Below are 23,059 nucleotides of genomic sequence, written 5' to 3' on the forward strand. Positions count from 1 at the left end.
AAGAGGAAATATTAAGCTGGGCTGTTAGACTGAATAGTAAGCACTCAGTAGGTAGTGTTTCAATTACCGGCCAATGAAAGCCACACTACCTCTTAAGAATGGACCTCTCTATAGTTCCCCGACGGCATGGCTGCATGCAGATATTCTCCAGCTCAGAGTTTGACTTTCACTTTTGAAAAGGTAAAACAGATTTTACTTCTGAAATTAAAAAGAGTATTTTTTCATATTCCAAAGATGTATAGTTGGGACTCGGGCAGTAGAAATTTATGAACAGGGGCCCTTTGAACGAGGAGGGAAGACAATGACTTAGGACTAAGGATTCTATCATGTGTCGCAGGATATTTTCTAAATGCTTAGCCCACAGATGTATGCACATAAAAAGGTTTGTCATTTATCATTTAAGTGACCCATAACGACATCTACTCTCCCCTTTGCCCTGTGGCAGCAGGTTCTCGTGGCTCCTTCTTTGATGGCTTGAGCACCAGTGTCCATTTCCCCATCTGCCTTAGAGGACACATCTGATTAATCCAAAACAATTACGATGATCCCATTTCTCTTGCCAGTGATTCATGCAGGGGAGCTATGTGACCCAATTCTGGAGAACAGACTTGAGCAGAAATCAGCTGGGCGGCTTCCGAGAAAGGTTTCCTCTCTGATAAAAAAAAAAAAAAAAAACCGCACCAGAAATGTGGTGTCATATCTTGTTTTTCACGTTCTTGTTCTTTTGGATGGTGTTGATTCTGGGTGTGATGCCTAATATTGCTGAATCTACTTCACGACCGTGAAGAAAAGCTAGCTTGTACAGAAAACTGACCTATCACAACAGGAGAGGAGAAAGCCAAGAATAACCAGATCACCAGTGACATCATTGAGCTGCTGAATTATCCAACCTTGGCGCCACCCTACCTTCCAAACTTCTCCTTATGTGCAGTAACGAACTATTCTTATTGTGTAACCTGAAAGAATCAAAGCTCTTTGTTACGTGTGGCTAAAAGCACGCTTTCTGATGAAGCTCTAATATAGCGGCTTTTGAAATCAAAGAATTGGTCCTGGAAAGGCCTTGTAATTTTCATTATATAGGTCCTTCACTTCCGTAGTTAAATTTACCCCAATCTATTTTTATTCTTTTTGTTGCGATTGTGAATGGTATTGTATTCTTGAGTTCTTTTTCTGTTGGTTCATTACTGGAGTATAGAAATGCTACTGATTTATGCAAATTGATTTTATACCCTGCAACTTTGCTGTAGTTGTTGATTACTGCTAACAGTTTTCCAATGGATTCTTTGGGATTTTCTATATATAAGATCATGTCGTCTGCAAACAGCGAGAGTTTCACTTCTTCGCTCCCTATTTGGATTCCTTTTATTCCTTTTTCTTGCCTGACTGCTCTGGCCAGGACCTCCAGTACTATGTTAAATAAGAGTGGTGATAGAGGGCATCCTTGTCTTGTTCCTGTTTTCAGAGGGATGGGGTTCAGTTTTTGCCCATTGAGTATGATGTTGGCTATGGGTTTGTCATATATGGCCTTTATTATGTTGAGGTAGTTTCCTTCTATGCCCATTTTGTTCAGAGTTTTTATCATAAATGGCTGTTGGATCTTGTCAAATGCCTTCTCTGCATCTATTGAGATGATCATGTGGTTTTTATTCCTCAGTTTGTTGGTGTGGTTTATCACGTTGATTGATTTGCGGATGTTGAACCATCCCTGTGTCCCTGGTATGAATCCCACCTGATCCTGATGTATGATCCTTTTGATGAATTGCTGAATTCTGGTTGCCAAAATTTTGTTTAGAATTTTTGCATCTATGTTCATCAGTGATATTGGCCTGTAGTTCTCTTTTGTCGTGGCGTCCTTGTCAGGTTTTGGTATCAGCGTGATGTTGGCCTCATAGAATGTGTTAGGAAGTGTTCCATCTTCCCTAATTTTTTGGAATAGCTTGAAAAGGATAGGTATTAAATCCTCTCTGAAAGTTTGGTAGAATTCCCCAGGAAAGCCATCTGGTCCTGGGGTTTTATTCTTTGGGATGTTTTTGATTGCTGTTTCAATCTCTTTCCTTGTGATTGGTCTGTTCAAATTGTCTGCCTCTTCTTGAGTGAGCTTTGGGAGATTGTAGGAGTCCAAGAATTTATCCATTTCCTCTAGGTTATCCATTCTGTTGGCATAGAGTTTTCTGTAGTATTCTCTTATAATCTGTTGTATTTCTGCAGAGTCTGTTGTTATTTCTCCTCGCTCATTTCTGATTTTGTTTATTTGAGCTTTCTCCCTTTTTTTCTTTGTAAGTCTGGCTAGTGGTTTGTCAATTTTATTTATCTTCTCAAAAAACCAGCTCTTTGTCTCATTGATCCTTCCTACTGCCTTTGTCGTTTCAATAGTGTTTATTTCTGTTCTGATTTTTATTATTTCTCTCCTTCTGCTGACTTTGGGCTTCATTTGTTCTTTTTTCTCTAGTTCACTTAGGTGTGCTTTAAGGTTGCTTATTTGGGATTTTTCTTGTTTGTTAAGATGTGCCTGTATTGTGATGAATTTTCCTCTTAACACAGCTTTTCCTGTATCCCATATGAGTTGGTATGGCATGCTATCATTTTCACTTGTTTCCAGGTATTTTTTTATTTCTTCTTTAATTTTTCTTCAATGATCCATTGCTTGTTCAGTAGTGTGTTGTTTAGTCTCCAAATCTTTGTGCCTTTCTCAGCTTTTTTCTTGTAATTAATTTCTAGCCTTATAGCACTATGATCTGAGAAGATGCTTGTTATTATTTCAATTTTTTTAAATCTGTAGAGGCTTGCCTTGTTTCCCAACGTATGGTCTATCCTAGAGAATGTTCCATGTGCACTTGAGAAGAATGTGTATTCAGCTCTTTCAGGGTGGAGTGATCTATATATGTCTATTAAGTCCAATTGTTTTAGTTTTTCATTTAGCTCCACTATTTCCTTGTTGATTTTCTGTCTGGATGATCTCTCCATTGATGTGAGTGGGGTATTGAGGTCCCCTACTATTATTGCGTTGCTTTTAACATCTTCCTTTAGGTCTGTTAATAGTTGCTTTATGAATCTTGGTGCTCCTGTCTTGGGTGCATAGATATTTATAAGCGTTATTTCTTCTTGATGAAGTGTCCCTTTGATCATTATATATTGTCCCTCTGTGTCTCTCTTTACCTGTCTTATTTTGAAATCCACTTGGTCTGATATGAGAATTGCAACACCTGCCTTTTTTTCCTTGCTATTTGCTTGAAGTATCGTCCTCCACCCCTTCACCCTGAGTCTGTGTTTGTCCTTGGGGCTGAGGTGTGTTTCCTGGAGGCAACAAATTGTTGGATCGTGTTCTTTAATCCATTTTGCCACTCTGTGTCTTTTTATTGGAGAGTTCAATCCGTTTACATTGAGAGTGATTATTGATGCATGTGAACTTAATGCTGTTAATCTGTCGCTCATTATCTTGTTTTCCTGTGTTTCTTTTCCTGTTTGCTTTAGACTACCCATTTAATACTGCAATTTCCTATGCTGGGTTTCTTAGATTTTTCCTTATTTATGATTTGTGACTCTGTCCTGTCCTTTATTTTAGTGTCTACCTTGAAGTTTGTATTTAGAATCTCGTGTATAATATAGTCTATTCTCTGGTGGTCTCTTACTTACTTGACCAATACTGATTTAGACCCTTTGCTCTTCCCCTCCTAAATAATTATTTTCATTTTTTATTCCAACTCGTCTTACTAATTTGTAGTTAGAGTGCTAAGATCGTCCTTGCTTTGGTAGTTTCCTTACCTTTACCCTAATGCTATAATTGAATATTTGCTATCCTGTTCTGGTCCTATCCATCGGTCTCCCTAGTCTGTGGATTGTGTCCCCTTTCTCCCTTTTTTCTTTTTTCAGGTATGAGCGCCTTCTTGAGGATTTCTTATAATGGAGGGCTTTTAGTTACAAATTCCCTTAACTTTTGTTTGTCTGGAAAAGATTTAATTTCTCCCTCATATCTGAAGGAAATTCTTGCTGGATAGAGTATTCTTGGCTGAAGATTTTTATCCTTTAAAGCTTTGAATATATCACTCCATTCTCTCCTAGCTTGTAGGGTTTCTGTAGAGAAATCTGCTGACAGTCTGATAGGGGCTCCTTTATAGGTTATTCTCTTTTTTTCCCTTACTTCCCTGAGTATTCTCTCCTTATCTTTCCTATTTGCCAACTTTACTACTATGTGCCTTGCAGTAGGTCTTTTTACATTGACAAATCTAGGAGATCTAAAACCCTCCTCTACACACATTTCTCCATTGATCCCTAGATTTGGGAAGTTCTCTTTAATAATTTCGTTAAGCACACTTTCTGTTCCATTTTCCTTTTCCATATTCTCGGGAATTCCTATGATCCTTATGTTCTTACTCCTCATTGAATCCATTATTTCTCGGATATTTTCCTCATTTTTATAATTCTTAGCTCTCTTTCTTCCTCTGTCTGGCGCCATTCAGCCTGTCTGTCCTCGATTATGCTAATTTGCTCCTCTATGTTGCCTACACAGGAATTCAGGGCATCCGTATTCTGTTTTATCTGGTCCATTGTGTTTTTCATCTCAAGTAATTCTGTTTGCTTCTTCTTTATGATTTCATTCTCTTTTGTAAAGTAACTCCAGAACTCAGCTTGTTTCTCTATCTTTCTCTCTACCTCATTGAGTTTTTTTATTATAGCTGCTCTGAATTCATTATCACTTAGTTTACCTAATTCCAAGTCCTCAGGACTTAATTCTGTGTTTTTATTGTTTTCCTTCTGGTCTGGGGCTTTTATAAATTGCTGGATGGTAGAGCAGCGTTTTTTTCGCATGGTAGTAGAATTCAGTTGCAGTTACAGCCTGTCGCCACTAGATGGGGGTCAAGAGCCGCGTGTTATGAGCTCTCCACCTTGGGACAAGATGGCTGCGCCCAGTGGTTTTGCCGGGGCGGGGCGGGGGGGGGTGCTGTTACTCACACGCACCAGTCTGGGTTCAGATCAGTTCTGTTCTCTGGTCTCCCAATGCCCTTGATTTATGGGGTCCCCGTGGACGGAAGCTTTCCCCCCGTCAGCGGGTCTCCACTGAATCAGCGGCAGGAGTCCTGGATGGTCCCCCGGTCGCGCAACCCCTCCCCTGCTTCTTCCCGACCCGCGCCGCAGCGATCGCAGACTCTAGGGGAGGGAGCGATGTTCTCTCTACCGTTCCAGCGCCTCCGAAGGTGTAAGCAAGGTTATGATCTCCGCCTTCTTGGTATTGTAGGTCTCTAACAAGCTGGCATTATGTTTATTCTCTGAAATTCAGTTCTTCCGATCTTTTGTTGTATTTTGGAGGGGAGAGAATCCCGGGTCAGCTCACCCTGCCGTTTTGCTCCTATGCTCGAGTAGAAGTCAGGCTTGAGAGGCAAGATGGAGGGGAGATCGGATGAGAAAGAAAAGTTGAGTAGCTGGCAGCTTCCACTTGCAGGATAAGAATGTGATGTTTGCCATCCTTTGCTAGGGGTTGCAAAGTCACATGACTACGGGAGACAGGTGGTGCCACAAAGGGAATGGAGATGGGGTGACTGTGTTGAAAGTAAACACCTGCTTGCTATTCAGCTCCTGTCAGTTTTTTGCCACGAGGAAGCATGGGCCCAGCGTTGCCAGATCTTCTGATTTTCAAGAGAAACTTGAAAACTTGATGTTTGTCTGAATTTCCCAATTTTCCAAACACTATGTGAGCCAAATACAATGTTTTTGAGGACCAGATATGGCTCCTGATGCACTAGTTGTGGTCTTTGGTGTAGTTTCTAATACTTAAAAGCAGAGGTCAGGATATTGTGTCCTTTCCTGACCTTGTCAACAGCTGGCTGTATTACCCTTCCCTCTCTAGGACTCAGTTTCCTCATTTGTAAAATAGAGTCTTCTAGGCTGTAAGCACTTTGAGGGCAATTATTATGTCTCTTTTGCTCACCATGATCCCCCCAGAGCACAGCAACATGCCGGGAGCATAGCTAGTGCACAGAAAATGTTTGTTGAATGACTGAATAAATGAAAGAATGAGTGAGGGTCCTAACATCCAGTCTTCTGGTTCCTTACTGTCAGTTCTGACCAGTCTTCTCTCTGCAACTCCTCGTCCTGTTGACCAAGACATAAACCCTGGTCCCCAACTCTGCTGCTTGCTCAATTTATATTTCCCTTTATCCACTTTCACTCATTTAGTCATTCATCTATGAAATCTTAACGTAGTCCCACTCTCCTAGGTTAGGTCCCGTGCTGGGCACTGGGCATAGAGACAACGACCTTAGCTCTGCTCTCAAGCAGCACCCAAACTAGAGAGATCGAATAATAGGTGAGCCTGGAAGAGGAATGCCATGTGATCAACTCTCTAGTGGAGATGTGTGCAAGGAGCCATTTTGGCATATCTTTTTGACTCAGCTGTCTAACTCACCCATAATCCTACCTTAGAAAACACATTCGAGAATCCTGGTGCTGCTCCCTGACTTCTGAAAATTCATGTCAGAAGTCCCTCTCTGCTCCCTCCTGACAGTTCTTCTCAGCATAATCCTGGCTGTCCCAATCTCCCTCGGGTACCATCCATGGAGCCTGCCTTTCCTTCCAAATTGTGTTTTCTTCTCAAGGCTCTTGCCCCCCTCAGCCCTTCAGCATTAAATATCCTAAACCTATATCTTAGCCTTATTCATCAAGGGAGTTCCTTGAAGACTCTTTCCAACTTGAAGAACCCTAGTTCTGATTTCACATGAACTCCATGATTCTGCTGATGACTGATCCTGGAGACGTGCCCTCCTGACACAGGGGACTTCATTTAAACAGTAACTCCTCAACAGAAAGAGTCAGCTCCGGACAGCGCTGCCATAAAGGGTTTCCGTTTTTGCCAGAACTACATATCTCCTGTTCTATGACTATGATTATGCAAACAATTGCTGGAATCTCTTTATTCATTTATTTTTTATTTCTGACTACAAACTGACCAATTTTTTCCCAGCTCATTGCTTTCACACAATATACTGCCACATGCAGCCAACACACACTCCTAGTATGTTATTTTCCAATTCTTTCTTAGAGCCATCAGTCAATCACATACATGGTCTGCCTCCCAAGTTATCACAAGGGACAGTGTGACCAAATGTTTGCTGCTGCCCACTAGGGAGAACCATGCTAGTGGCCTCTGACAGCAGTTTCCAGGCGCCTCATCTTCCAACTGCTAAGCTAATGCTGCATATTTTCAGTTGTTGTTATAAAATCACCCCACTCCTGGTACTAATTTCTGTGTTGCAAACAGAGCTAGGCTATGTTGTAATAACAAACGAATCCTGAGGTGTCAATTGTCTAATGCAGACAATGCCTACTTCTTGCTCATGCCACGTGCCCAGTGTTGGCTGGCAGGAGATGTGCTCTGCCCCCACCTCAGGGAGGCTCCACCAGAAAGTGCTTACGGTCCTCTCAGCACATGGCTTCTGGGTGGATGGTGGCTGAGTGACAGTGGGGAGATCACGCGGGCTACTCCCTGCCTCAGCCTGCCTCTGAGCCAGGACTAATGTCCTGGCCCTGTCTACCTGCAGGAAAATGGGACAGAGTCCCCTTGGATGCCCAAAGGGAGGACCAGATATGAGTGAGCACCACAAGTTTCTACCACATTTACTTAATATTGTCTTTCAATTGAATGACTTTTACATAAAAAGCTCTCATTTAAATTAGAACTTGTACTTCTTGAGAGAAATTATATGTATAAGGAAACTTAACATAACTGGTATCATTTGCCAAAAATAGATGGTAAGCACAAATATATCAGAAACAGAAACGAAGTACACTTTACAATTTTACGTAGATATTGTCGATAAAGGGTCCAAGTCGAAAACCACTCTTTCTTTATAAAAAACAAGGAGGGAAGCTAACGATAGAGAGGTGTTAAAGATACACTAGCCCCAAACTCAGACACTCTCCTTGGCAAAATCAGACAGAAAGAGAAGTAAAATGTGAGTAACGTCCTAATTATGTGACTCGGTGTTATTTAACGCCCTGTCCACGTAGCTTCTAGAATGATGTAGTATATACCAGCCGTACTCACACCTGTGAGCTACTCTGACCTAAAGCATGTCTGGGTGAACAGAATCAGATATTTGGGGCCTGGTCTGACCGCCACATTTGTAGGCAGATTCCTATATCCTTACCTATAAGGACAGCCTCATCAGAGTTGCTGTGTTTGCAGGAGCAAGACAGCATGTGAGAGGGCAAAATCGGTCTGCTCATATTTTGGTAACAGTCGCACCACCTCCCACCACAGTTGTGACAACCAAAAATGTCTCTCCTACCTGGCAATGTCCCTGGGTGGGATTCCAAGAACTCTTAGCTGAGAAATGTTGGTTTAACTTAAATCCAAAAAATTGGAGAGGCAGCTTGAGGAGTAAGGAATTTGGCCTCTAGAGAGAGGTCTGACCTTTGTCCTCGCTCTTGGGAGAATTTCCTGAGTGACTGGAATGTCTCTGTTATTCATGAGGGGCCGCACCCGAATAGTTTATGCTAATGAAGTTCCTCAAAGGGGGCCCAGAGATAGTTTATAAACTGTTACCCAACTGCCTGAGAGGGGGCTGGCCCTGCCCGGACCACAAAGACCAACCCTGTGCTCAGAGGCTTTGAGCTTCACAGCAGCAGCCTGACGTGGGTGGAGGGGAGGAGGGCTGGAGATGGAGCTCAACCACATGGGCAATCACTCAATCAGTCATGCCGAAGTCATGGAGCCTCAATGAAAACTCTGGACAACAAAGCTTGGAGAAACGTCCTGCCTTGGCAATACCACATGCGAATGGCCACACTTGATGTCCGGAGGATGAGGCATCTCTGAGGAAGACAGAAGCTCTGCATTTGGAACTGCCTGCCTGATTCTGCCCTATACGCCTCTTCCTTTGGCTGGTTCTGATGTGTATCTTTTTGCTTTAATAAAGCACAATCATAAGTATAGCACTTTCCTGAGCTCTGAGAGTCATTCTACTGAAATATTGCACCCGAGGGTAGTTGTGGGAACCCCAAAATTTGTAACCAGCTGGTCTGAAGTGAGAGGGGCCCTGAGGATCCCTGAACTTGTGGCTGGAGTCAGAAATCTTGGGCAGACTGGGCATCTAGAAGACTATATCCTTAACCTCCCGTTTGGCTAACTCCAAGTACAGGTGTAATAGGGTCATCTATTTTTAACCATCAATTTTATTAATTTTGTCTTAAAAATCTTTTCTCTGGTGGCTCAGCATAGCTCCTTTGGGGGAAGGGCTGTGTTCCAGAGCTTTAGCTCACTGTAACAGCCAGGAGTAGTTTCCAACACATTAAGTCACATAGGTGTGGTGGAAATAGCCTGGACCTCGGAATCATGACTATAAATCCTAATTCTGTCCCTTTGCTTATATATAGTGGGCAAGTGACTTGACCTTTTTGAGACATGCTGTCCTCATGTGTAAAATGGTGATGACAGAACTTTCATTCGTCCATTCACTAAGTATTCAGGGAGTGCCCACCATGTGCCAGGCACTGAACTGGCCCCCAGGGTACAGCAGCGAACAACACGAGGTCCCTGCCCTCAGGGAGTTCACATTCCAGTAGGAGAGATGGACCACAAATGAACAACTTCAGATGATGAAAAGCGCCACCAAGGAAATGAAGCAGGTAAGGGAAGAGAAAGTGACAATAGGAGTGGGTGTTCTTTTCAACAGAGCCCTTCGAGAACACCTGAGGAGAATCATTTGTGCAAAGGTCCTGAGGTAGGAACAAGTTTGGCATATTTGAAGTACAGAAAAACACAGTCATCAAGGATTAAAGAAAATTAAGCCTACAAAATTAATGAACTCAATACCTGGCACTTAAATGAAAATTCAAGGATCTTTTAGGTGAATCTGCATAAATGTGTGTCGAATGTTACCAGAAAACACCCCAGGAATAATACTGATTGGATTCTATTGTGTGCTTCCCATAGATTTAATATCAACTAATGTATGTGATGCTCACAACAACCTCCTGAGGGAGATAACGTTCTCTTCACCATTTTGATAGATGAGGAAACTGAGGCAAGTGTCTTAAGTGAATTGCCCAAATTCACACAGCTTTTAAGTGGTAAAACTAGGAATAGGAACTGGGCAGTTGGCTCTCGATGACCTTGCCCCCGACCACTCTGCTGAACTGCACGTTTTAACAATAGCTCCAATCTAAGATCTGGTCTCTTTGTTGCGACCTCTCCAAACACACTTGGGCTTTTACCGTGAATTTCTTATTTAATAAATTTATTTATTCAACAAGCATTGATCAAACACCTGCCAGGTTCCTGGCCCTTGAACAGGCACGGGGAATATAAAGAATGTGGCCCGGCCTCTATACCTCCTGGAGCGCAGGGGTAGAGACAAGGGCAAAATTATAATGTACTATTTCAAGCCTCGAAATGCCATTTAACTGTCTCATGCTCTTCAGCTTGTCTTCCCAACAGGGACATGTCAGCCGAGGCTGTGATGTACAAAATTTATTGCTAGGGTACCTGGACATTTTCATAAACAATGGAAAAAATATTAGTGGCTTCTGAGAAACAAAAAACTGTGGTAGTGGAACTACAAATTTCAGGAAATCTTCAATAGCGCTTAGAAAAGATTCCGCTAACCAGGTTTTCTCAGCTGCCTGAATCTTGATTTTCTTCTCCCTGGAGCTTTCTTTATTAGATTTGGCTCATTGGATGAGGAACAAACCTTCCTTTCTTTTTAGTGTTCTTGCATATCATTTCTCCTCTCCCTGCTCCTCAAACTCATACACTTTGACAGGAAAATGCTGAGTCCTTTCCGCAGATGCCACGTGAGAGGAGGTAAGACGTGAATCTGTGTCTTCCTGTTTGACGGTAAAATGGGCTTGTCTGCAAGCCACTCTCTGCTGGCTTATCTGCTGAGACACAGGCCCTGTTGCCTTGGTTAATTAATCCTTGAGATTGACTTGGAACTTGTACATATCTCCTTCACAATCATTAAAAAGGCATTAACTGATTATTCAGGTGTAGAATCTACTCTCTTCTCCAACTTTACAGCCCTCTCAATCTCTTCCAGAAACTCCAAAGGCTCTTTGACCCTGGCCCGGCTTTCATTAATTTTGGTTTGAATAACACATGGGAAGGGAAGCCTGGAATCTATAGATTTCATATCCTCACTTCTGTAACTCAGATCTCAACCTCATATAGCCCTTGTAATTTTGCCTCCCTTTCTATCATAATCCCTCACATTGTCTCCATTCCAAGCCCGTTTTCTGCATGCACACGCACACAAGCACACACACTCATGACCACACACATACCTGTTATCAGGCTGTTATTGGCAGTCCACCAGCCAAACCCAGCCTGAAGTCATGATTCATTGTACCTGCTCGTGCGTTTTAAACAGTTAAATTTCAATGTTTTCAGGCAACAGGTGGGCTCTCCAGTTTGCCATAGTCTCCACCCATCTTTATTCTCTGGTTTCACTTGCTGATCTTACCTGCCTGGCCCCTGGAGGAATTTGAGTTAGCAATCCATAGCTCTAGTCACATTGAACTACTTCCACTTTCCTAACCATGCCAAGCTGTGTCTTAGCTTTCTGCCACTGCACACGTACCTCCATACTTGGACTCTTTTTTCCTTCTCAAGCTGGTAATGATAACTGCGAATGTGGTATGTGTGCTAACCGTTCTCGCAACAGGGAGTGTTGTCATGTCCATTCTTACAGAAGAGAAACCCGGGCTTAGAGAGATTAAGAGAACTGTTTAATATCATGTAGCTGATCAATGGCAAATCCCAGACTAGGAATCAGCTATCAGCTCCAAAACATACTCTCTCTTCTAACAAGTTATCTAGTCATTCTGCCTTCTTCTTCAATACCCAGTTCAGACAATCTCTCCTCTGTGAAGGCTTCTTTCACTTCCCACAGGCAGAATTAGTCATTCCCTCTTGAGGATTCCCTCAGCACTATACATAACGTGTCTTTGTGAAGTCATCAGACTTTGTTGCATTTATTTGATTCCATGTAAATATCCCCCTAGACGAATACTTCTCAGACTTGACAGTGACAGACATCCAAGAATATATCCAGAGATTGCCAGGTTTCCTTGAACCTCAATTTAAAAGCCCTACCTTAACAAACAAAACTATATTTAAAAATTACACTTTCCACACTGTAAAGCCACTTAGACTATAAACACATTAAAAACTCCCACCCATACTAGTCTATAGACCTCTTGAAGGCAGGGACCACACCCTACTCATCTTTGGCCTCATTGCTCACCTTGGGCCTGGCCCAGAATGCAGTTTCTGAAAATGTTAGTTGAAGGAATGGAAGAATGGATGCTAATGTGGGCTTCCTAAGAGCAAGGGAGATGTGGCCCACGCTGCCAGGATAAATTAAGCTAAAATGGAAGGCTGACTTGGCAGAGTTGATTCCCCAAGGTCAGTGGCTGTAGTTCACACAGGTCTTATAGCCAAGACGGTTAAACTGGTTTTTACACAGGAGCATTGCACTTCCCACCCCACTGAGGTTAGGCAACAACATGTGACCTGCTTTAGCCCATACAATGTGAGTAGAAGTGAAATATGTCACTTCTGGGTGGAAGGCTATTTAAGAGCTGGTGCACATTTGGCCACACTGACCATGCAACAGTCCAGATGGCAGAGGCTGCCTCTGCCTACAGATCTGCGAAAGGATGACATGCGGCAGAGGCTGGAGCCTACTGCTGTCGACAAGAAGCGTGCCTGAAGGGGAAAGACCCCTTTGCTCTGTTAAGCCACTGGAATCTGGAGATTGCTACTCCAGGAAAACCTATTCTCTCATTCACTTGAAAATATTTATTGAGCACCTAATATGTTCTAGGCACTATGCTGGGAGCTAAGGATATAAAGGTGTGCAAAATCAGATATGGCCTTTGACCTGAGACAAGTGCAAGTCTATCGGGGAAGACAAATACTTATTAAAGAGACTACAGGGTAACAATGACAGACGCTTTGAGAGGAGGAGCATGAGGTCATGAAACAAACTAACAGAATCAGGTGATCAGAAGACATTTCCCTGAGGAATTCACAATTGAGCAGAGAGCTGAAGGAAGGGAACAAGTAACTAGATAAAGGGTTTGGGGGAGAGGAGAGGCACACATGAGACAGAGGAAACAGCATGTGCAAAGACTCCAGGACAAGACCCCACCGTTTAAGGAGCTGCGTAAAGGCCAGTGAAGCACCAGCGAAACTAACTCAGAACGTCCCACTTTCTCTGACCACCGGCAGGACGGAAGCTGCCAAGTGAGACAGTACAGGAGAAATTACTCAGGACCTCAAGGTCCTAGGAGCTAATTCACAGACGCCAGCTGAGTCTGAATCCGTGCTGCATGTCCTGAATGCCTGACTTCCTGCTTGATTTGTGTGTGTGTGTGTGTGTGTGTGTGTGTGTGTGTGTGTGTGTGTGTAACGGGGGCACTGTATCTAACTGCCTTGGTCCCCAGAAGTTTGTCCTTGAGGGGAAAGAGAGAAAAGTAGTGTTGAAGCAGCTTCCCTTGATATTGCCTCATAAACCCCCATTTCCCCTCATAGTTCATGAAAACAAAGCGTGGCGGCCCTGACGGCCATTGTCAGCTGATGGATAGAGGCTCCGGTCTCCAAGGCCTGAAAAGATGCAAATGAGAAAGAGAGGAAATGGCCTAATCTTATGAGTCTGCGCACCTTCGGAACAGAAGCCCAGGGGCATTTGAAAAAATGAGACAGAGGAGCAACATTTATTAAGTTCTAGGGCTTTCAGATATGGTCCCTTTTAAGTCTCTAACTTCTCTAAATTGTATATGTTAACATTCCCATTTTGCAGATGCTCCTGAGGCTAAACCATACAACAGATAAGGAAACTGAGACACAGAGAAGTCTCAAAAGCGGTAATGGTCAAGCCAAGACCCAAGTTCAGTTCCATCTGAGCCCAAATCCTCCTGGCGTGAAGGGATACGCTTCTGACAGTGCAAAAGTTAAAGCAGGAGTTAGAAAAGCAAATGCCTCCAGGAGCCAGTGCAGGCAAATGAGACAAGCAGCCTGGGAGAGACACAGCAGAGGGGGGCCTGGACAGCATGTGTCTTTTTGAAAAGGGACAGCTACTAACCACCTCCTGTTGGTAATTACCATGTGGCACTGAGGACAGATCTCCCCATATTTCAGGAGAACCCCAAAATGCAGATAATTACGTGAAATCTCCAAACTATTAAAATGCTAGCATCTAATACAACGACATACACACATACATACATGCCTACCTCTGCAGGGACCAAAGCTGTATTTGAGCCTCATTTAACCCAGTGGTTCTCAATCCGGTGTGATGCTGGCTCCCAGGAGATAGTCGGCAATGTCTGGAGACACTTGTTTGTCAAAACTTGGGGCAGGAGTGCTACTCTCCTCTGCTGGAAGGAGGCCAGGGATGCTTCTAAACATCCCCGCCATGCACAGGATAACCCCCACCAAAGAACTATCCAGCCCCAAGCGGCAATAGTGCTGAATTTGAGAAACCCTGGTTTCACATGTGGTCCCTCGAGCTCTGATGCCTGGTTTAAAGTTTTCTTCATCCAGCTAAGTCTTCTCCGCCTCTTATTAACCCTCACAGCTGTCCTATGCCAGGGATGGCATGATACTTGCTTTTCATTTGGTTTGCCTTGTTCCAGACCTGGGCTAATTCTTGAGTTACACTTGCAAATCCAGCTTAACGTTCAAGTGTATAAGAAACAGGAGCAATTCAACTCCAGTCAATAAAGTAAACAAAGCCTGGTTTAGATAAAGCCCATTACCAGGCCCGAAGTGGCCCGGGGCACCTCTGCTACTGCTGATTAGCCTAAATGCTAAACACAAACCAATTAACACACTCTAAGGCTGCTTATCGCCCATCACTTACTGTGGAAATAAAGCCCAAGGCTAAATACACATATTGATTTAGCCATTAAATCCAGCATCACTCAAAATAAAACTCATTATATTATTGAGTAAAAACAAAGTCACCTTAGTTTTCAGGATGGGGTATTATTAAGAAATTCCACTTTTACACTTTCCCATTGATTTCCCAAACCGGCCTGAGCACTTCCTTCTACCTGCCACCTTCTGGGTCTTAACCAGCCCCAAGGCTAACTTAGATAGTGGAGTTTTTGTATTCACCTTAACAGGATCTTTGCTTTTAGCCCTAAAAATACACACTCATATGGGAACCCTTTTTCTTTAAAATGCTATTTCAGCATAGGCGGGGAAATTTTATGCTTGAAAGAAAAGACATTAAATGGGAAGATGAGCTCGGATATTAAGTAACAACAACAAATACAAAAACCACAGGCATTATAATAAAAATGGGTTAACTCTGAACATTAACCACAGGCACTGAGCTGATGCTTATGGACAAAAAAACAGAAATATCTTCCCAGTTCAGGTGGAAACCACTAACTGAAGAGTCTGAAAAAACGTAATCAGGAAATCACTTTGACCAGGTATTTTAATTTATTCTGTATAACATGCTATATGTCACATCCCACAGTGGGCCTTTTACTATTTTGGCAGCCATCACATTTTACCAAAATATTTTAGTCCTTCTAATGGGAAACAAAGCCCCAGTGGATGCTCTGTTTTATTCACCTTCATATCCCACATGCTGGCCCAAGGTGCTGGCACCTAGAAACACTGTTGCATATGTAACGCAGAGACATTGGCCATGAGATGTCTCATGAAATGGATGCTTCCAGAAGTGCCCACAGAAGTTAAGCATCTGCTTCTTGTGTTGAGTTTCCCCACAGATCTCATTTAAGGGCTCTTTTACCTTTATTTATGATTAATAAGACTGGACACATGATCTTAACCATTGTACATCTCTCTACCAAATGCTGTCCTTACCACAGCATCTTTAAGGGTACTTACTAACCAGTTTCTTCACCAGCTGCTCTTAAAGCATAGTCTGCTGTGCCTCCCATCAATGGTAGAGAAAGAAGCGTCCTCACTGCTCAGGGAAGCAGGCAGAATCCATAGTCTCTCCTATTTATCCAACACATCTTATTGAGGGAAACCGTTATACTCGAGAACAGTATTTGTCAGCACGGCAGGAATCACCGCCTTGAGAAAACTTTCTGTAGGGCATCAAGATTACAAGGTGGAATGAACATGTGCATTCTTCTCCTTTCTCTCCAGAAAGTCCACTAACATGACTGTAAATACACGTTAAGTAGCGTAAATATACACGGATAAAGTGAACTTGAGAGGGGACAAGAGTGGGTGACAAAACTGACTTGGCAGCATGGAAAAAGCTGGAATTAAGCACCCACACTGGCAGACACGAAAAAGGAGCAAGCAAATTTGTTCCAAAGGAACGTGGAAGGCCTGGGACTTGGGGGTACCAGGCACTTGCAAGAGGTGAGTGCGTGGCATAAAGCTAAATACAGCAGGATTGGTTCAAAGTCTACTTTTCTCGTCCTGCACTGCCAGGCCATCCCTTCACCCGCTTCCAACCTACCCTCTCAAGTGTCACGATGAAAATACCTTCAGTATGAAAGAGAAGCAAACACAGTGTTTGGCTCCAGAGGGAACATTAGTCTAGTTCATTCCACTGCCCTTAGTGACCAGTTCAGTGATGGCCATTTTACCTAGTTCCAGTGAAAGTCACCCTCGGAACCTTTTTTTTTTTTCTTTTAAAGATTGGCACCTGGGCTAACAACTGTTGCCAATCTTTTTTTTTTTTTAATTTTTTTTAAGGATTGGCACCTGGGCTAACAACCGATGCCAATCTTTTTTTTTTTTTCCTGCTTTATCTCCCCAAACCGCCCCTGTACACAGTTGTATATCTTAGTTGCAGGTCCTTCCAGTTGTGGGATGTGGGATGCTGCCTCAACGTAGCCTGACGAGCGGTGCCATGTCCGCGCCCAGGATCCGAACCCTGGGCCGCCGCAGCAGAGCGCGCGAACTTAACCACTCAGCCACAGTGCCGGCCCCTCGGAACTTTTGCTGGAAATATTAAGCAAAAGACACATTCCTTCTGCCGGGATTGCTAACCTGGTAGCATCGAGCCTGCAGCTTCTGGTGGTTGTCTTTGCACAGGGGAGAGCTTGCCTGAGATCAATGTCAACAGGAGAGCCAGTCCAAAAACTGGCAGAGGCAGATTCATGCAGGGCATTGTTGGAACACCAGTTACTGCGGGATAAAATTAGCCAACGCTTACTAGCAGTTACTCTGTCAGACCCTGTTCTAAAAGATTTACTGATATTAAATCAATTAACCCTCATGCAGCCTTACGACGTAGGTACTATAATTGTCTCTGTTTTCCTGATGAGAAAACTGTTTGGATAAGTAAGTAGTGAAGCAGAGATTCTAACTCAGGGTGTCAGGTTCCAGAGCCTAAAAGTTTAAACATTATACTGCATAATCCCTGGTGGTGAGTTCCGTGAGTCAACACACTCGTTTAAGTCAGTTGGAGGTGGATTTCTGTCCCTTCTGTCGGAGAGAGACTTAACCAGTCAACTATCTCGTCTACCCGGAAATCTTTACTGATGGGAACCTGACAAGCAGAGAAAGACTATTTGTGTAAAATGCCTTAATAAACACTTCTGTGACTCGTTTTCAAGTAAGGAACTCTAGCGATGCGTTTGGGCAGCTAAAGTCCTTTCTCTGGAAACATGGAATGATCCAATTCTTGTGTTCTGTCTAAAGGCATATGTTCAACAGCTCTTATTTCTGGATAGCCCCCAACACCTAGGCCCACCTTTCCACCATTCGCCTGGATTTGCCAGCTACTCAGATTTCTGGTCAGCAAGGAATTTAAGTCTTAACCTCTTCCACCATTTCTGAGTTATTTCCTCGGTAATAAACAAACTAGGACTTTGCCCAACTTGTCCCACTTGGCTTCATGAGATATATTTCAAGCGTGGTGAATTTTTATTGTCCCAGGAGCTCTGGAGTGATCCATAAAAAGCAATGATCCCAGAGTCCTCTCCTTTTTCATGCCTCCACTTTTCCTGAGGAAGTCCAGCCGTCCCCAAGGCTTTATGACCACCTATGCCCTGAGGACCCGCAAACTTCACAGGGCGTCTTGACTCTTCTTCTCAACACCATACCTCTCATTCCAATCTCCTACTCAATACGTGCAACTGGAAATCCCTTAGAGGCAACAACGCCAAAACAACCTCATTCTCTTCCACGTTGCTCCAGAAGCTCCATCCACCCACTTCTCTACCTCTATTTCAGTTCCGCTAACGGCATTATCGTTCATCAGGATTCGACAGCAGACAACTTGGCTTTTTCATCATCCTTGCCCCGGCTTCCATGTTCAATTAGTTACTAAGTCCTGATAATACTCCCTTAAATATCTCCCAGAGACATTCTCTCTTCTCTTCCCCTCATTGTTTCTCGGCAGAACTATTGCCAAGAGCCCACTAAATACCCTCCCACCTCCAGGTCATCTCCATTCTAATGTGCCCTGGCCATCGTAAACAGCACAATCTCTCTTTAAAAGGTGTTTCCGATTTTTAGAGAAAAGGGCACAGCAGATATAAGCAGTGAGGAAACCCTTTCCTGAATTCCCTTGAAAATGCCCTCAAACAACCAATAAGAGCATGGTGTGAGATCTCTGCCAACAAGATGAAATCAATCGCGTTCTGAATCAGGGCTGAGTTGACATTAATTGCAGTGTCTTTTGAAATAGATTTAAAAATGTATCGTATATCACAAGCTTGTTGAAAAACTTCAATTACTTTGCTATTGCCTAAAGAAAGACAAATCCCAATATATTTTTAAACGTTACATTTGGAAATAATTTAAAACTTACAGAAAAGTTGAAAGAATAAAAATATTACGAAGAATACCTGTATACGCTTTACTCAGATTTACCTATTGCTAACATTTTACTTTATCATTTGCTCTATGTAAATATTCAGACACACCACACAATTATTTTCCAGAACCACTTTAGAGTATGTCATACATATCACGGCCTTTTACCTTTAATAGTTCAGTGTGTATTTCTGAGAATAAGAGGTGTTTTTACGTCACCACTGTCCAGTTATCCTCTTCACTAAATTTAACACTGATTCAATACTTTTATCTAATCTAACGTCTGAATTCCAATATCGCCAAGTGACCCAATAAAGTCCCTTACTGCAGTTTTCTTCCTTCTAGTACAGGACGTAGTAGATCACAGATTGCATTTACTTGCTGTGTCTCTTTCGTTTCCTTTAATCTGGAACATTCCCACAACCTTTCTTTATCTTTTATGACATTGACTTTTTTTTGTAGAGTCCATTTTTTTCTTTTAAATGGAACTTTCCTCATTTGGGTTTGTCTGATGTTTCCTCATGATGAGATTTAAATCAACCATTCCCCGACTGGATGCCACATAAGTAAAACCCTGTCCTCCTTAGGGTGACATGTCTAGGAAGCCCAAATATTTTCAATGTGGCATTCAAGGTCTCTAAATTTTGACTCTTCCTAGAGTCCACACATTCCTCCTTTTGATATTACCCATGAACCCTGTCTGACTGAACACCTAGGGATCAGCCATTGTGGAATCTGTTTGCCTGTCCAATATCCATTCCTTTGGGGAACGCCCCCCCCAACCCTGAATTCCTTACTAATGCTGCTCAATCTTCATTTTTTTCCATGGGGTAGATCCCACTTCTGTGGTTCTAGAGATATCATCAGGGACCAGGAATGGCCAATCAAGGTCCTTCCTCTCCTGAGCCACAGAAATGCAAGGATGGGCACATATCCCAAGTTGAGCTGTCCTGGGCTTTCTCCGGACTTCACAGGACGTACCTCTTTTCCTCAAGCCTTGTGAATTATAAGGAGTGCATGTGTGGATCTGTAGAGGAAGGGCAGCTTATTACAATACAGAGAGAGAGGATAATAAGGGAAAACATAGCTACAACTTGAAGTGTGTGTGAAAGAGAAAAAGAGAGGACGAGATATGTGATGACATCATTTAAGCAGCTGATTGCATCATGCCTGTATCCTTCATTACCCAGGACTTTTCAGTTGCATGAGTGGGTAAATTCCTGTGTGGATTAAGCTAACTTGTCAACTGCAAGAATCTGACTTGATGCTCTTTTTTCATACTGGCCTGTGTTGCTGAAGTCCAAGCATGGTAACAGACTCAGGTGATAATACACACACTTACTCTTCAACGTTGTGCACATTTATCTACAGAACAGATCAACATTTCTTAGATTCTGCGTTCACATATTTCTGTAAACACTGTTCAGCTTTGCTCATGAGTAGTCAGGTAGAAGACGTAAGTACATAATTATTTAAAATTATACTTTAAACAGAAAGTTCAATATGAATTCCTGAGAACCCCTAGGATGTATCAAAGGAGGTCTCAGAGGAAAATTCATAGTTCTAAATGTTATGAATTTTAAATTATACAAATGAAAATAAATTATACTTAACTCAAGGAAAACAGATGGCAGCACTTTCCAAAGATAAAAGCAGAAATTACCAGATTATGAAATAGAAAAAAAAAAAGTTGAAATGATGAATACAACTCCAAACATGGTTTTCTGGGGAAAAAAAAAAAATCTGTTCACTTAATAAAGAGAAGAAGAATAAAATTCAAATTCTCAATATTGAAGAATGGAGAAAGGGTCTCAGACACAGAGGCAATCCAACTTTGCAAGAAAAAATACATGCCTAGAAAGCTTCAGAAGTGAATTCTGTCAAATCTTCAAGAAATAGAAAAGTCTTATGTCATTTAATCTGTTATAGAACATTCTTTTAAAGCATAAGGTGATAAATGCTCACAGAGAAACATTAAAAACTTATCAGGGCACTTCAGCAGGAGCATTTTGCTAGTTCTCAAAATTAGACTATGGATTCATCAAATGGATGGGAGAGGGACGTTCATCCCAGGCAATGGGAATCTGGAGGGCAAAGGCTCGGAGGGATGAATACATGGAGGAAATAAATATTCATCAAATGACACAAGCCTGAAAAGAATGAAAAAAGGACTAAATGTCAGGACTAGGAATGGAAAATAGTCCAATAATCTGGAGTGATGGAGCTGATTCTAAAAATACCAAATATGGTACTAAACTTTGGTAGATAAGACCGGGAAAGTAGTCACATCTGTGATGTCAGTTATTCAACACTAACTCAAAAGGACTCAGAAATATGATGTGGTTAGCAAAAACGTGAAGAATCTTAGGTTATACTGCAAAAGTATACTGTCTAGAAAGAAGAAGATAATAGTCTCCCTCCACAGTGTTCTGGTCAGTACACTTTAATATAGTACTCAGTTTTAAAGGAATATTAATTTCTTAAAAAGAGAGAGAACATATCCAGAGGAAGACTAGGATAATGAGAAGTCACTCGGTGGAACGTGTTGTTTTGCTGATTCTCATTCTTTAGGGAACAACACTTCATTTTTCCTTAGGGAATCATCTCTCCCATCCCCATTCTTAGCCCACGCTGGGCCTTAAAATCAGCCAGAGCAATAGGCATATAATCCAGGCATGTCCCGTCACAGTTTTATCCTCTGGGCAAAAGCGACTGATTAGTTTTGAGGCTCATGGTCACCAAATCAGATCAGGATTTCAGTTGGAACTATTAGGAAAATGTGCACTTTCTGTTTGGCTTGCTGCATTGAGGGGACGTAAGTCTGGGGTTACTAGAGGACAGTGTGGCCATGAAGCCAGTGGAGAGAATATCACAGATGGAGAGAGACAGGTTCCTGATGTCATTAATGAGAACCTTGGTCCAATCGTTCCTGAAGCCAACATGAACTTTACAGTTATTTGAATTTACAAATGTTCTTTACCTAGTTTAAGTTCAGTTTCTGCCATTTGCCGCCATAAGATTTCTACCTAATTCAACCTTAAAACATGTCTTATGAGATACGAGTAAAGGAACTGTTAATTTTGAAATTGAAATGGCACATGGACATCAGGACTGCTCTCCTTAAACTCTCAAAAACCATTTCATTGACATCAAGAACAAGGTAAAGATGCTCTGCACACGAGCATTAATTTTCATTTTGGGGGAGGTTTTATAAAATACAATAAGACAAGAAAAATGAATGATTGCTGAACTACTGGAAAAGAAGAGAAAATTTTTTTATCTTTGCTGACACGATTATAAATATAGAAAGTCTAAGAGTCTACACACAAAAACCATTTTAGCAGCAGTTAGCTCAGGGCTAATCTTCCTCAAAAAAAAAACAAAACATTTTAATTTGATAAAGTGGCTGTATGTAATATAAATACACAAAAATCAATACATTTCTAAATTGAGCACTCAGAAATAAAAATGGGAAAAACATATTCATAAACATGATAAAAGCTAGGAAATATTTAGAAATGCATTAAACGCAAAGATATGGGAATTAAATGAAGAAATCTATAAAATTGTATTTAAGAATATGAATGTAGATACAGTAAGTGGGAAGATAAATGTCCATGGATGGCATGACAATGTATTAAAATATCAACTATTTGAAAATTATCATATTAATTCAATATAATTTCAATTTGGATACCAAACTTTTGTCAATTTTATAAAATGATGGTAATTTTCATTTGGAGAATTAATTTCCCCAAATAACCAAAAATACAATAAAGAAGAATACTGAGGAATGACATGCCTTGCAAGGTATTACAACATATAATGAAATTATCATAATAAAAACAATGCGGTATTAACATAAATAAATAAATAGATGGGGGGGTGAACCTTGAGATAAATTGCATTATAGATGACAATTGTAAATAATGAAAAATGCCAGTAACCAAAGCATACTTTTATTTAACAAATAGTGTTGGCACAACTGCCTTTTATCTGGGAAAAAAATGAAATCCGTTACTTTATACTGTATATTAAATTTTAGATAGATTAAAAATCTAAATGTAAAGAAAAAATAATATGGTTAAATCCTATCTTATAATTTTAAATGATATGCATCTCTCTAGATATTTAAACCACACAAAACAGCTCTAAAATTCTCTCCTAGCACTTTCTCTTGTCCTCAGTCTTATCCCAGCCCTCTGGTAGAACAGGACGGGTATAAAGCAATCAGTCATACAACAAATTAAGGATTCTCCTGAGAACCTAGGAAGGTATCAGGATAGAATGTTACCA

Source organism: Equus caballus, unplaced genomic scaffold (genome assembly GCF_041296265.1).
Source record: "Equus caballus isolate H_3958 breed thoroughbred unplaced genomic scaffold, TB-T2T haplotype1-0000016, whole genome shotgun sequence".
Classification (NCBI taxonomy): domain Eukaryota; kingdom Metazoa; phylum Chordata; class Mammalia; order Perissodactyla; family Equidae; genus Equus; species Equus caballus.